At 35.2% G+C, this 15,727-nt stretch overlaps 1 long non-coding RNA gene across 1 annotated transcript in view; it reads left to right on the plus strand.

The window, feature by feature from the left end:
• Nucleotides 1-15,727, plus strand: part of LOC140247353 (uncharacterized) — a 638,953-nt gene that overhangs the window by 187,129 nt on the left and 436,097 nt on the right. The window contains exon 2 of the long non-coding RNA XR_011902641.1: nucleotides 9,088-9,137. This is a non-coding gene — a long non-coding RNA (uncharacterized lncRNA). The remainder of the gene's footprint in view (nucleotides 1-9,087; nucleotides 9,138-15,727) is intronic.

Raw genomic sequence — 15,727 nt, forward strand, 5'->3', positions numbered from 1 at the left:
CAAAAAGTCATACATTATCAAGTAGCTGCTTATTCAGACTTTACTTTTCCCCTCTCTCATGCTTGTGCTCTCCATTACGTTGTGGACGTCCTTATTGATTCAGCATTCAGAAGATAAACTTAACTGGAGCTCGAAAAGTGCTCAAACCAGACAGCCATGGGGCAGTATAATAGTAATACAAGGTATTTTACTCTGTTCAGAATGAAAATGAGTGAGTCTCTTAACTCCCTCTTCACCTATTCTTGCAAAGTTTAGATAATGTAATTCTCTGAGTTTTTCCTGCATATCTATATAAAGGCTCTTTGCAAAGAAGTCTGTAGCATCTGTGACAGAGAATGAAACAGTACGTGCTGTTCTCAAAAACTGTCTCTAAACATGAATAATGTGTATAATCAATAAGTAAATACATCAATAGTGTCAGAATATAAGCTATTGACTTTACATAAAGGGAGAATATTTTTTAAAGGGTTGTTTGTTTGTTTGCTTGTTTGTTTCCCTAAATGTGAATGGAACAGTACAATAGCAAATACAAAGAGATAAGAAAGCTTTCCCACTCTTTCTGCTTGTAATGCTTCAGGAATCTCATAAGAATTCTCCTTTGCATTGCTTTTCCATAGGAACCATTGCTAACAGCAGCTTTTATATTCTCACACGTAAAATTATGAAGGAAAAATTTAGTGCATCTCTTAAAAACAACAACAACAACAACAACAAAACAGCATAAAAATACTTTTTATTAGATAGGAAAATTATCAACTTTTCTGTAGTTTCAGTTTTGTTATGCCTTTGAAACTGGAGGCAGTAAGTTTTCTTATTCTACTCTTACCAAATTCATGCTCTCTTGACAATGTAATCCAGTAAAGAGATACAAAAGAAAATTGTGAGTAGAAGAAACTAGAAACTAGTAAGGCAGAATTAGAAATAAGATGTACACATTTAGAAGTGTTTGCCAGAGTGCACTAGGAAAAAAAAAAAAAAAAAAAAAAAAAAAGTATCAAGATAAGTGATATTTTTTCTCAGCTTCACTGTTTTAAATCAATGGGAGTCTTTCGGGTAAATACTAGCTATGAAGCTCCATATGGTTTTGACGGCAGTCTTGTCTTTAACCCTGAAAATTTGTGAATCCTTCCTTACAGACATTTATTGTTAAAACAAGATCTGAAAATGATAATTATGCCTTTATGTTGTAAAAATCTGAGGTTGTTTTCTGTAAGAGGACAACTAATCAGTGATATTGAACAAATCTCATAGTTTTCTTTTTAAGCATACATAACTGGCTTTGACCTTGAAATAGAAAATACATTTATTTATTTATTTATTATTCAATAAGTGATAACTGAAGATCCAGAGATATTGTAGAGGCTTACCATTTACAGCTAAAGAGAAGGCAAAAGCTCAGAGTCATCACAGAGCTGCCCATAGACCTGTTCAAGGAGTGGTCCTGGAGCTGTCCAGACACTCCTTTAATTAGTTCTTGATACAGCAACACTAAAGACCAGCAAAACCTACTTGGCATTTCCCATAGCTTTTATGGCTGGAAACATCTGTTTGGCAGATGGATACCTTTAACATAAATTCACAATACACCTGTGCTTTTCTTCCTGAAAGTACTCACTGTCTTGGCTTAGATGCTTTAATATGGGAAACTGCATAAGGTTCTCTTCATGGTCAGTCCTTTATGATGAAGGAATTTCTTTAACAGATTGATATCATGTGTTCTTCAGATCCCTGCAGGTTGATGTAATCCAGGATTCCTTGCACTTTATTCCATTAGGTTTTGCCTTCAGCTCTGCAAGTATAAATGTGATTTATACCAAGTTTGTTAGAACCAAACGCTGTCAGCACTGCAGTACTGCACATTCATAACTGTCCCCAGCTCACTGAAAACAGTTTAACCAAGGAAGCAGTGAATGATATATAGACTAATTTTCTTTGCTTCTTAATAGAGAAAATTATCCCATGGCCTCCTTTGGGTGCCTGTGGCCAGACTGCTCTGGTATCAGAGAAAGTGTATTTAAAACAAGCTTATGTCTTCACAGTGAATCTGAAGTTGAAACATGCCTCAGGCCTCCTCATCCCTCCCATTTCTTCCTTTCTCTCTTTCAGAAGATGGTAAAGCATTTAGAGTAAGATTTTTTTTCTTATCTTCCATCTGTAAACTGGTTATGCACAAGCATTTCAGAAAAAGAGCTCCAGCTACCATAATGGTAATGAAGGGAAAGATGCTTAGGCAATTAACATTAAATAATCCTCGTACAGAATGAAGAAGATAGATATGTATATTTCATGAGGAGAAAATCTAAAGAGACCAATTATTTTCTACTTCTTACAATGTCCCGGATCCAGGAGGTCTCCAGTGAGTGCAGGAGGACTTTCAGGGTGAGGCAAAATTGGGATCTTTGCATCCCTGTGGTGAGTTACCCTCCTTTAGAAAACAAGGACATGGCAATCCCCAAGCAGGTTTGTGCAAGAAGCAAAAAACACAAATTAGACACATGTCCTGCAGCATCAAAAATAAAAGTAAAAGTGAAAGAAGAACAGCAAAAATATCTTTTTAAAAGATTGGGTTGCCCGTGGCCTGATCCAACCTCACCTTGAAAGTCTCCATGGACAGGGCATCAACCACAACACTAGGTAACTTTTTTCAATGCCACGCCACCCTCAACTGTAAAAGATTTTTTTCCTTATATCTAACTTAAAACTATGTTCCATGAGCTTGAAGCCGTTTCCACTTGTTCAGTCACCACCTATCTTGCTAAAGACTCTTTTCCCTTCTTCCATCTAGCTCAGTTTCTTCCTTTTTTTTATGCCTTTTGAGCTGGGAAGTTTCCAGGTCAATGTTTTGATTTGGAAAACAAGATGTGCTGTTGATTATATGAATAATGTAAAAACTTTTTATATCTAAATAAAGCATTAAAAAACCCACAGTACTGCCATATTGTACATTCATTGCAATACCTGGCTTTAGGCACAACTGCATAACTTCCACTTGCAAGTGATGGCTTGATGTGAAGCTCCAGTGTTAATGCCTTAGTTGTTACTTCCAGTATATGAATCTCAACCTTTTGCTTTTCTTATGTGTAGTTATCTCAAAGGAACAGTCACTCTGAAGCTAGAGAAGCACTACCTATTTGAGTTTGGCAAAATGTTGAAAGCTTCATGCTTTCATGCTAGTGCAGAACTGGTCTGTCCTAATGGCTACTGGGTAATGGCAGTCTACCAACTCCAGTCCCACAAAGATGCATAGAACTGCAGTTATTGAGGGTAGCCTGATATAATCCACATGTTTTTTTGACTTATGTTTTTGTAAATTGATTAAGGTTTCAGTAAAATTTCTATCTTGATATTTTTCCCTCTGAAGCCTAAGTGTTATTAAAGAGTTCATCATAAATTCCTAATTACCTAGTAACAGGCTACCAATTACTTACGTATATTTGGAGTTATATTCAGAAATTCTCCTTTTGTTTATTATGGATTGAATTATTTGCATTTTAATTTTACATATGTATGCTTCTGTAGCATGCAGAGCCTACAATAGGCTTATATCAGGATCACTGACTGTCTGATTAGTAATAATTAGATATTCTGTTCAGTGGAGATGATTATTCAGTCTTAATTTTAACAGCAAATAATCATTATAGTGGAATTGCTATGTTCTTTGCAGACAAATGAACCGGGACTTTCTCACTTTCCCTGAATGCTTTTATGAGCATATCAATTGCAACATCCTTATGAAAATGCTGGCAATTTTCATAGGGCAACTTAATGTTCTCTTCTGAACACATAGTAGCACATGCAAGGAAAGGATCTTATTAACCATATGAATGTTAGAGGTTACAGCTAGTCAATAGGGTCAGTTGATCGAGACAGGAATGTTCAGATAATGTGTAATTTATTTTAGTCATCTACTTACCAGGACTGGGGGAAGTGTTCACTGAAAGAGGCTGTGTCTCTTCACTGTTGATGAAGACTAAGTAGAAGACTGGTTTATAAAATCATGGAATGGGCTGGGCTGAAAGGAACCTCAAAGGTCATGCCATGAATAGGGTTGTTGATCAGGTTAACTAGAGCCCAATTTTCATTTGACTTAAGGTTGCTTAATTTAATCCTAGCATTATGGTCTTCCAGAAATGTAAGGCAATGGTCTTTGGATTACATAGTTTAAGAAGCAACTGAAATTCCCTCATATCAACAAGTTTTTGTAGTATTTCAGAATAATCAGAGAATCAGATAATGTGCTCTTCTCTCTGCACAGAAATATGTTTGAGGAATGAGTGCTCTGAATAATTAACATTCCATTAATGCAGAAAAAAACTGCCTCTATAATAGTAATTACACTTCCTTACCCTTGTTTATTCTGTGAATTGAATGAGTCTCAGGTATTTTAATTAAGAATTTTTGTAATATATATGCCTCAGAAGACTGATTTGAGACTGTATGAACAATCTGGAATGCAGCATATTATAACAATAAAATTATCTGTCATTTTAAATGTTTCCTATGTGTGGCTAATGAACCTAATACTGCTAATACAGGAAAACTGCTTTTAAAGCAGAACTAGCATTTGTGCACAGCCAGAACACAGTGTTGGGAGGTGTCATACTTCAAATTTTTCTTGTGCAGGACAGATTCACTGAAAATGTCCTTTGTGGTTTATTAATCTTAAGTGTGTTTAGTCAGTTTGCTCTTTCCTTGTTATTACGAGTCTTTCTGGCAAGAGCATGTTGCAGATTCATGTTACAAGAACCCCTCAGGCTCTTTTCTGCATAGCTGCTTACCAGGCAGGTGGCTTCAGTTTGAGCTGGTGCTGATGCTGTTCCTCCCCATGTGCAGGAATTTGCACTTCCCAAGACCTTCCTGTCAGCCCACCCCTCCAGTTTTTTGAGGTTCTTCTAGATGGCAGCATGATGTGTTGCCTACAAACTTATATGGGGATTTAGCAGGAGAAGAGGAAATGGTTTTAAGTTGAAAGAGGGAAGATTTAGGTTGGATGTCAGGGGAAAGTTCTTTACTAGGAGAGTGGTGAGGCCCTGGAACAGACTGCCTAGTGAGGTTGTGGATGCCCCATCCCTGGAGGTGTTCAAGGCCAGGTTGGATGGGGCCCTGGGCAACCTGATCTAGTAAATGCGGAAGTTTGATGGCCAGGAAGTGGGGTTAAAGCTTCATGATCCTTGAGGTCCCTTCCAACCCGGGTCATTCTGTGATTTTGTGATATGAGGTGTTCAAGTAACATTTAGATGTTATAATGAGGGACATGGTTTGGTGGGAAATATTGCTGGTACAGAGATGGCTGGACTGGATGATCTTGGAGGTCTTTTCAACCTTGGTGATCTGGTGATTCTATGTAGTTCCCTGGGTCAAATGCAACTTCTACTGTCTGGACATTCTTTAGAACATCTATTTGATTAGGTCAATATTTTATTTACTTCACTTCTGTGTAATTAATATATAAAACAATCCTAAACATTTTTTGACTTTAACAGAAACTATACAAACAATTGTGATTTTTTTAAGTAGAACGTGATCTTCATGACTATTTGAGAAACCCAATATTTACTCTTTTTGCAGATTATAATAAGAGAAAATGTTTGACTTGTATGTTTGGTAGTTTTTGTAGTATGTTGGAAAAGCAGATTTAAAGAGTCAAGTTAACAGTAGGTAATGACAGGTAAATTTTAATCACAAATTGTAGTCATTTGTATCTTGTTTTCTAAGTATAAAATTCAGTCACAATAATAATCAAGAGGTACTTCATAAACAACCCTTTCCATGAACTTATCAGTTACTTATCTGAAAGCAAACTCATGAACTCACAGTAGAGTTGTTTATTCCAGTCAAAGCAATCTGTGTCTGTATCTGAACCTTAATTTTGTTCACAATAGATAAAAAATTTCTGAGAGTGCAAACACTATCTAGAAAGTTAGAACACTTCATGGTGAACAAGACTGCATAAAGTCTTTTATTACTATTTTCTGCCTTTTCTTAAATTTCCATTCAAATAGTGATTCATGTCCGCTTCCACCTCATACAGCCTCAGAGTAAGCTTTGAGAGCGTAGTAGGAATAAAACAAGTAGGATCATAAAAGCCTTCAAGGATGATGTCCTCAAATTTAGCATTTCTGATCTTCATTAGAATTAGTCATTACTAATAACAGTGAATCAAAATTCAGCACTTAGACTGGTTAATAACTGGAAAAAAAAAAAAAAAAAAAAAGTTTTGTTTTGTTTTACACAAATTTATCTGATTTTATGATGTGATCATCTTCTTTGAAGGAAAGAATTTGTGAAAATCATGAAAACATGCAATTGAAGTATTCATTTGATGTTCTCACACCATTGAGCCTCCTACTATAAAAACAGTAATTCATTAAAGTTCTGATCCATAAAAGCAAAAAATGATGTTGGAGTAGAATCCCATAATGAACATCATTATTTGTGACTCATTAATGCTGTTAGGGATGCCTTCTGTCATTATCTGATTGTGAAGGAGGTTGAGTGGGATTTCTTCAGATAAGACATATTCTGCCTTTCTATACAGACTGATGCAGTGAGTGGTATTAAAGGAAAACAGTAGAGAATGCATTTTGTGGAGAGGTGTATTTTACTGTTGACTCCATTTAAATTTCTATAATGCTTTTAGAGATAGCTGCCTTCCCTCCCCAGCCCCTACAGAACATTTTGTCTTATTTAGCCATCTTTATATTCAGAAATAATGAGTTTGAAGAAACTTATTTAATATTGCATTAAACAATGTTTTTACCCTCATAATATTTAGAATTTTCATTGGCCTCATTAATTTTGTTTCTAATTAACTTAAATATGTTAGTGTTGACTTTAGCATTGACATGTTGACTTCAGCTGTGATTTAGCATTGACATGTTGACTTCAGCTGTGATTTCTTATGTAACATATCAACTTCTGTTAAGGCAATCAGTTTCTGACTAGAAGATCATCTGAGTAAACAAAGAGACATCTTGTTTCTCTCTGTGCAGCTTGTCTAATGCTCTTATTCCCACCAATTGCTCTGAATTTTACTTTATTAATGTAATCTATTTTCTAATAACAAATAAATTACCAGACTCACAACAGCTTTGTGTAGAGCTGGATGATGTCTATGGAGATGGGACTACGAGATTAGACTCAGTAATTATGTATATATCTTATGAGGCAGCAATGTTTCTCTCTGCTACAATAAGCTAGAATTTAATTGTGAGCAAAAAAAACACATTTCAAATGAGGGCTAAATATGTAGGTTTTCTATTTTGTGATCACTTGATATAGCATGTCATTTGCTAAAATATCTTGAATCCTTGATTATGAAAAACATCTACCCTGAGAACATGAGATGTTTGTGGCTTTTTGTTTGTTTTATTGTGTTGGTTTTCTTTTCCTCTGACATACCTATTGTTTAAACAGGTACTTTTTGTTTCTAAAACCAGGACTTGAGTCTTAATTTGTTAAAGTCAGTGGCAATTTTTATTGCAAATTCTTCCATGGATTTAGTGAACTTCATTATTTAATGCCTGAGTTGATTTAAATTTTGTAGTTGTATTCTGAGTTGAAATATTTCTATTCTGGTCTGCTTCCAATAAATTTTCAAATCACCAAATTAAACTCTAAATCAGAAATTATACTTTTTAAATTTTTCTTTTCAAAGTAATCCTTCATTTTGACCAATGTATATAAAGCATAAATATGTATAAACAAGCAACTATACATACATAAGTGAATTCATATATAAATCAACATGCATGTATGTATGCCTTCCTTGTCCACAACACAGGGGTTGAAACCAGATTACATCCTAGGTCCCTTCCATCCTGAGCCAATCTGTGGTTCTATGTATACAGATTTCAATCTTTACATGGAATTGTGTTTCAGCGTATGGCATCAAGGGCCATATTCAGGTGGTCTTAATGGTAGCAATCTTTGTCACTATGAGATTATAACTGTGTTTAATACATTTTGTTAAATTGAAGTTATGTACAGTCAAGGACTTGCCAAAGAGCAGAACTTAATTTGGAATGCCTGACCTACACATGTATCCTCTGATCATAGAAAACTGCTTAACTACCATAATTTGCCTTAGAAATTTAAGAAATCTAATTTTGTGTACTTTGATGTTTTAATAGCGATTTGTGAAATAGTTAATTTATTTTAAATATAACTTTTGAAAGGATGATGTGTGCTGATGGACAGTCGGCTGAATATGAGCCAGCAGTGTGCCCAGGTGGCCAAGAGGGCCAATGGCATCCTGGCTTGTATTAAGAATGGTGTGGTGAGCAGGACTAAGGAAGTCATCCTGCCCCTGTACTCGGCATTGGTGAGGCCTCACCTCGAGTACTGTGTCCAGTTTTGGTCACCTCAGCACAAGGACATGGTGGTACTGGAGCAGGTCCAGAGAAGGGCAACGAGGCTAGTTAAGGGCTTGGAGAATCAGCCCTATGAGGAGAGGCTACGAAAGCTGGGCCTATTTGGTCTGGAGAAAAGGAGGCTGAGGGGAGACCTTATCACCCTCTTCCAGTACCTGAAAGTTTCTTACAGTGAGAGCGGGGCAAGTCTCTTCTCACTAGTGACAAGTGACAGGATGAGGGGAAATGGCCTCAAGTTGCGCCAGGGCAAGTTTAGGTTGGATATTAGGAAGAACTTCTTTACAGAAAGGGTGGTTTAGTACTGGAATGGGCTCCCCAAGGAGGTGGTTGAATCGCCATCCCTGGATGTGTTTAAGAGCCGTTTGGATGTGGTACTCAGGGATATGATTTAGCAGAGGTTTGTTGTTGTGGTGTTGTTTCGTGGTTGTTTTTTTAAGAGATAGGCTACTGGTTAGGCTGCAGTTGGACTTGATCTTCAAGGTCTTTTCCAACCTGAGTAATTCTATGATTCTATGATATAAAACCAAAAACCTGATTATCTGCATTAATACCTGTGACTTTCTGGTGTATATCTGTGTCAGCTCAAGCACAAGGGAATATGCACTAATGTGCTTGAGGCGACTTCACTGACCTGAGGTATATGATATACACAAGAATTCTTTTCTGACTATTTTCCTGCAAGAGGAAATGAGACAAATCTCTCTTCTTTCCCCAGGCTCCAGCTGCTGTTAAGAAAACTGGCCTTAAAATATTACTGATGGATTGGTAAGTCATTTTGGTTTAAATCATTTTAATTCAATACTTTCAACTTGTTTTGAATGTTTTTATTAAATTGTTTCTTTAAGGCTACCTTAACATCCAATTTACTTCTAACATAAATCCAATTTAATACCTGCATAACGTGCAATTGTGGATTCAGAAGCAAATGTTTGCCTTTGCAAATTTTTTTTATCCACACTTGAGCAAAATGGTTTGTCTTCATCTTCTTCCTTTGCAATGCAGTTAGATTCAGGTAAATTGTATGTATATCTCTGAACATGTTGGAAATGTTGCTGCAGAACTCTCAGCAATGTACTTCATCAGTCATTCCTAAAACTCATAAACTGTCTTTGCAGAAGTGTATGTGGTGTCAGTGTTATGATACATATGCATTATCTGGTGGGTTTAGAAATGTTGTTGTGTCGAAATGTTTGTCAGGTCCAGGTTGTTTTCCATCTAGTTCAAAAGAAAGCTTTCAGTCAGCTTCAGTAGTAGTGGTTTGATTACTCTGTTTTAAATTAAGAATTTGCTGAGTTGTATTTATTATATTGAAGCAGTCACTATTATCTCTGGTAACTATGTTTATGGTTATATATATAACTCTATTGTTTTAATTATTTTTGTTAACTTTTGATACTGAAAAATTTTTGTTAACTTTTGATACTGAAAAGTAACATATTGGCCATCAAGTAGTTCTCTTAATATTTTGAAGAAACAAACAAAAAACCCAAAAACAAACAAACAAGCAACTAGTAATTATCAGTGTAAATGAAACACTAAAAAGGTATTTCTCCAATTTAATATACAGTAAAATATCTTTCCACACAGTAAAAATGCAATTATTTTAAGCTGCTCTTGCACTCAAAGCACAAGGCATCCTTTATCATTGTCATTACAAAATGTTGATTCAAATAATCTGAACATGTTATATAAAGAGAAACCATCAAATCATCTTGATTATTGATCCTTGACAGAATATTTGCATAAAACATTATGAGGTTGTGCTGTGAAAAATATACTCCAAGTGAATGACAGAAACAAAACATATGTAATGCACTATAAAAAACATAGATCCATTTCTATTAAATTGCTTCAACTTGAGAGCATTGTTATTAGATTTCCATTGTTTCACTGGTGTGTTTAGAGCTCTTTTTCTAGAGAAAAGACTAAGCAAGTCAACCAAATCAAAGGAATAAAATTATATACATGTTAAAATATAAACTACTGTTTAAAGGAAGGGAACACAGGTGGCTCTATTAAAACATAAGCATGAAATGCCATCAGAAAGATGCCATTTTTAACCCATTTTTCTATTAAGTTCAACATCTGTTCGACACAAGATTGCAATCTTAAACTCATACTGGGAATGGATAATGCTTATTTCAAATTATCAAACGATAACAAGAATGGCTGCTTGCCATGCATTTTGAAATGCAATGTTCTTTCTGTTTTGCTGAAAGAGAATCAATATAATTGAACTTCATCACATATTTGAATTGGTTATTATATTTTTTCTTCTTGCACTGTGTATAGACCTAGAGCATGCAAACAGTTTCCCTTATGGCAGTCCCAAGCTACCTGATTCTTTTTTATATGCTGAGGAAGCAGCTGTAGGAAATGTCACAGTTCATTTTTGAGAAATTGCACTGCTGACCAGAAATCAAATCAAACAGCGAATAATGTAGTATTATTGGCTTGTTTTTGCCTCTCTCTTGCCTGGATTGTGCTTGCCTCTACTTCAGAGATTCTGTGATTCAATCTGATTCTGGATCTCAGTGCAGCTGTGTTGCTTTTATGCTGGGGCTTATTCCTCTGGAAAACATTGTACAAAAGGTTTCAAGGAATAGAAAATGTTGCCAGAACCAAAATAAGTTGACTTGATAATGTTGAGTGTTCTTATACATATTCTGCATTTTGCTATCTAGTTGGACACATAAGATCTGAGAAGTGTCCAAGTATATATGTCAGAGATCTCTCTCAACCTGGATATAATTCAGCTGAATTTAGAGAAGTCTATGACAGTATAACATATCAGTTCTACAACCTCATCAAAGAAACTTCCTGTTGAACTAGACTTTGTAAATTTTGTAATTCCAGTTAAAAAGGACAAGCACTGTGTAATGTCCACCATGATCTGAGATCTCAAAACAAAGGCTACTCTCAGTTGGCAGAATGGTGAAAATCACTCCATTATGTTGGGGAAAAGACTTGGTTTGCATGGGAAGGAGGTGTGTGGTGGGACATGATGTGCATGAGCTCCATTTGCAGAATGTGCGCTGACACATTATATTTTGCGATAGTGATGCATTAGATAAAGGGCCAGATCCAGGCTCTCATCTCTCTGTCACAAATTCATTATAGCTGTATATAAGGAGTTTTAATGGAATAATAGTGTTCAGTAATACTGTAATGCTTTTGCAAGTATATATATATTTTTTCTCTAACCATTTGAACTATTATTCCATTAGTTGTTGTAGTGCTGCCTTATACTTGTTCTACTCATAGCAGTTCTTTAACTATTAAAAAACATAAAATAAAATAAGATGGCTGTTTTATGAGCTAACCCTACTTTCTTCCTGACTAACATGGAAATCTGAAGTGAGGAAAGGCTCTTCTCTTAGCCAGTGAGGTTAAAAAGCATCTCCATAGGGCAATTCATTCTATTTCTGATAAAAATTATTCTCAGGTGTTGTCTCCTTCCTGACTAACACCTCAGATAAATAGAATGATTCTGAGCACTTTATTTGGTTGGAACCACTCATAAACAGGACACAGTGACTTTCTGGTTAATGTCAGTATATTCATAACACTTTCATTTTGCTTTAGTTCCTATCTCAACATCATCAGCTTTGTACATCTTTGTAAAGGCATTTGCAAGTCATGTTGTAACATGACTTAAAAAAAAAAAAAAACAAACATGCAATATTTATCTACTTATTTTATGTGAAGCATTAGTGGTTGTGTTTTTCTGTTGTTATTATTATTATTATTATTATTTTTTTTTTTTTTTTACAAGGAAATGTTGAATATAATGCAGTGAGAAGAAGAAAAGCCAAACTCTTTTGAGTGTTGCCCAGTGATAAGGCAGAATGCAGTGGATAAAAACTGTAACAAAAGAGGTTCTATACAATCATGAAGAAGCACATTTGTACTGTGTGGTTGATGGAATACTAGAGCAGGTTTTCCAGGAGGTGGTGGAATCTCCACCTTGGGAGTTTTTGAAGAGCCACGTAGGCATGGTCCTGGGTATCTTGTTCTAGGCTCTCTGCTCGAGCAGGGAAGTTGGACCAGATGTCCCTTCCCATTTCAATCAATCTATGACTCTGTGGTATCGCAGCAATTTACCAATTGTACGATGAAGATGGAGATGGGAATGTATTTCTGTTGGGAGATTTAGGACTTCTATAGTATTGTATTATATTTTTCAAAAACTTTTTTAGTCATGATCAGTTCTAGTTTTGCTGTATAATTTACAAGTTTACTTTTTGGACTGTTTATCACTTGTTTTAATCCATTGAAACGTGAGGGCTGATACAAAAGTAATGCCTCCTATTTTATTATTTTGGCCCACAACAATTGAGGTGAATCTTAGTGGGATGGCAGTAGAGGTTGCCATGAAACAGATGTCAGCAGAGTTGCAGTCTGACAAAACACGATCTGACATGGACTTGTAGATGAAGGGAAGATATATCATTAAAGTCCTCCATGCAAAAAAACATTCCACCACTGACATTCACTGATGCTTACTGAAAATTTATGGAGACCAAATAGTGTATGTGAGCACAGTGAGGTAGTGGGCGGTGCATTTTAGCAGTGGTAACAGAAACAGTGGGTCATCTTTGCCAATGTAGATTTTTACAAGTGAGATGTTTAGGCTCTTGTTTGTCAGTAAGAAGGCATGGCTAACAACAGTGACCTTGTTGAAAGTCGTGTTATGTAGCTGAGTATTTGTTCTGTCAAGTAGTGCTCATTTTGACAATTCTGAAAGGGAATTTTTTTGGTGAAAATTTTGAAGTAAGTAATTCCTGAATGAGTAAAGTAAAACATAGTCAAAATATTTAGATGGGTACAAACTTCAGGAAATCAACTGTTTCAAAGCTGTATTCAGCTGGGGGCTGACTTCAAAGGTAGATAAGGTTGCTCAGTGTGTCCTATGTAGGTGAGTTTCACATCCTACCTGTTAAATCACATAGTGATTTCCTTTTTCTTTATAGCTTTTGCATGTGAACTTTTTCTCTTGACCCTTCATTGTGAATCTCTACATTGAATCTATGACTGACACAAACAGCTGTTTCTATTTGTAAATGAAATAACTTTACAAAACATTTACTTGGTCTACAACGTGAACTCAAGAAAGAAAGTAATGATGTAAATCCATGGTAACTCAAAAGAAACATGCTTAGTGCTATATATACATTCATAAATCTGTGGATGTAGAAACAGGATGGATACTTTTCTGATTCTTAATCACATCCAGAGACACTATTAAAAATAAATTAGTGATTTCTGACCAAAAATTGCAAGGTATAGCTGATGAATGCTGATGTTTATCACTGAAAGAGCAGAGAATGAAAGCAATCTATTTACGGTGCAAACTGGAATAATACATTTTGGAGTAGATACCAAGGTTGTCCAGTGCACATTATATATGTTTTTGTGAAGAAGCAATGATAGTCAATGTGTAGGTGGAAACCTCATTTGGATAACTGATGATTGACTAGTACATCACAGCTGTTTTTGTTACAGCTATCTGTTTCATTCTTGGCTTTCTTGGCTAGAATTATTATGAAGAACTCAAGACTGATACTGTTAGTTGAGTTAAATGTTCTTGAGCAGGACCTTCTCTGCCTTGGAGATGATATCAAATAATCAACACTTTTTGCTTTACTAGGTAACCTGTAAGATCCTGTTTGATAGGATTTTTAGAGACAAGATTTGTCTCTCTGTATATTATGAAATCAGAAAATATATCTGGCTTTATGCCAACCTAGATAACTAAGATCATCTACAGAATCCATTGTGTCCAATCTGACACGTTTAGTGCCCAGTGTGTTTTATAAATGCCTTACTCATATTTTGTAAAAATATAAAATGCAAATGTAAATGATATTTCTGGATTTAGAAACAAGAATCTAGTCCAATAAAATTTAACATTATTTTAAGAAGAGAATACAAGGAACATTTAAAATGAAGCTGTGGTTAGGAGCTCTGAGGTACAGAAGAACTATGCTGTCTGTTATCTAATGTGTTCTACAATTGATCATTACATCTGAATCTCCAAGGCAAGGTTTAAACCTGTGTAGGATTTAATAGTTGACCCAATTAGTTTACTTTTCCTCTTTTTTATTTTTATTTTCGTTTTTCCCACTTAGCATTTTGTTGTGTATGAAGTAATAATTTAGGAGAATGTTATATTGTGTTAAAGAGTTCCTATCTGAATTTGGAGTCCCAATTTCTCATTAAGTAATGAGAGAGAGAAGGAGGGCCAAAGGGAAAACAAAAATGAAATTACTTGTCTGAGATTAATAGAGTTCAAATCTCCTGAGCCTAAATCCTTTTCCTCAGATACTGTCGCCTTTCATGCAGTTAAGTGACCAGGAACTTTCATGACTTATGAATTCAATATTGTGAGGAATGATTTGAAAGCAGATATCAGAGTTAGAAACTGCTACAAAGTAAAAAGCAACCATTTAATATGAATCATTTATATGCTGAGCATCCAGTTGGATGTAGGTTTCTATGTAGTGAGCTTTTAAATAGAATGTAAAATTGTCTGGGTCTTTTGTTATCACTGCCAGGCACTATAATTTATATACTTATAATGAGGATTATTTATGATGAGACACAACAACACAGCACAAGGATTCCTGCTTGAAGCCTCAACAAACTTTGTAGTGTGCATGTAACAAGATAATCGTCGTGAATTCAAACAGGGTTTGTGACAACAAATCCTAATCTGATTATTCCATGTTATGAAAGAACAATTTTAAATTGAAATAATAAACTTTTTTTTTTTGTTTATAAAACTTCTTCCTTGTGTGTTTAAGAGTGCAATATGTTATTGTAAATTATTTCAATAGCAATCAGTTATAATTTTTCTAGGTTTAAAATTACTTAACACTTAGTGTTATGCTTCCAACACTGAAATAAAAATAAATGATTGTAAAAAAAAATCTCCCCTAAATTAAAGTGTTCCATTGTGATCATTGTCCACCTTTGCAATTTGAATGACAGCAGATCTGGAAGTAGCATTAGTGTTCTGAAAGTAAAATTGTATTGCCCAGTCCATATATAGCCATCTACAAAGCACTCAAAACATTCTAGAGCAACTCTCATCTGTTATAAACTATAGAAATGGCACTGGTAGCCAGAGAAAAAAATAATGTACACTAATACATTCTTAATGGATCTAGATAATGGTAACTGTACTACCTCAGTTGGCCAGGGTACACTACAACTAATTTTAGATGCTTTATTGTAGACCCTTAGATAATGACCATAGCGATACCTCTACTAGCATTAGAGAATGCTGATTCAACAGTTAGATCTCATCACTCTTGTAAAGACTGTCTAAAAGTCACAGAACAGCTCAGAAG

The sequence above is a fragment of the Excalfactoria chinensis genome, chromosome 1 (assembly GCF_039878825.1).
Source record: "Excalfactoria chinensis isolate bCotChi1 chromosome 1, bCotChi1.hap2, whole genome shotgun sequence".
NCBI lineage: Eukaryota > Metazoa > Chordata > Aves > Galliformes > Phasianidae > Excalfactoria > Excalfactoria chinensis.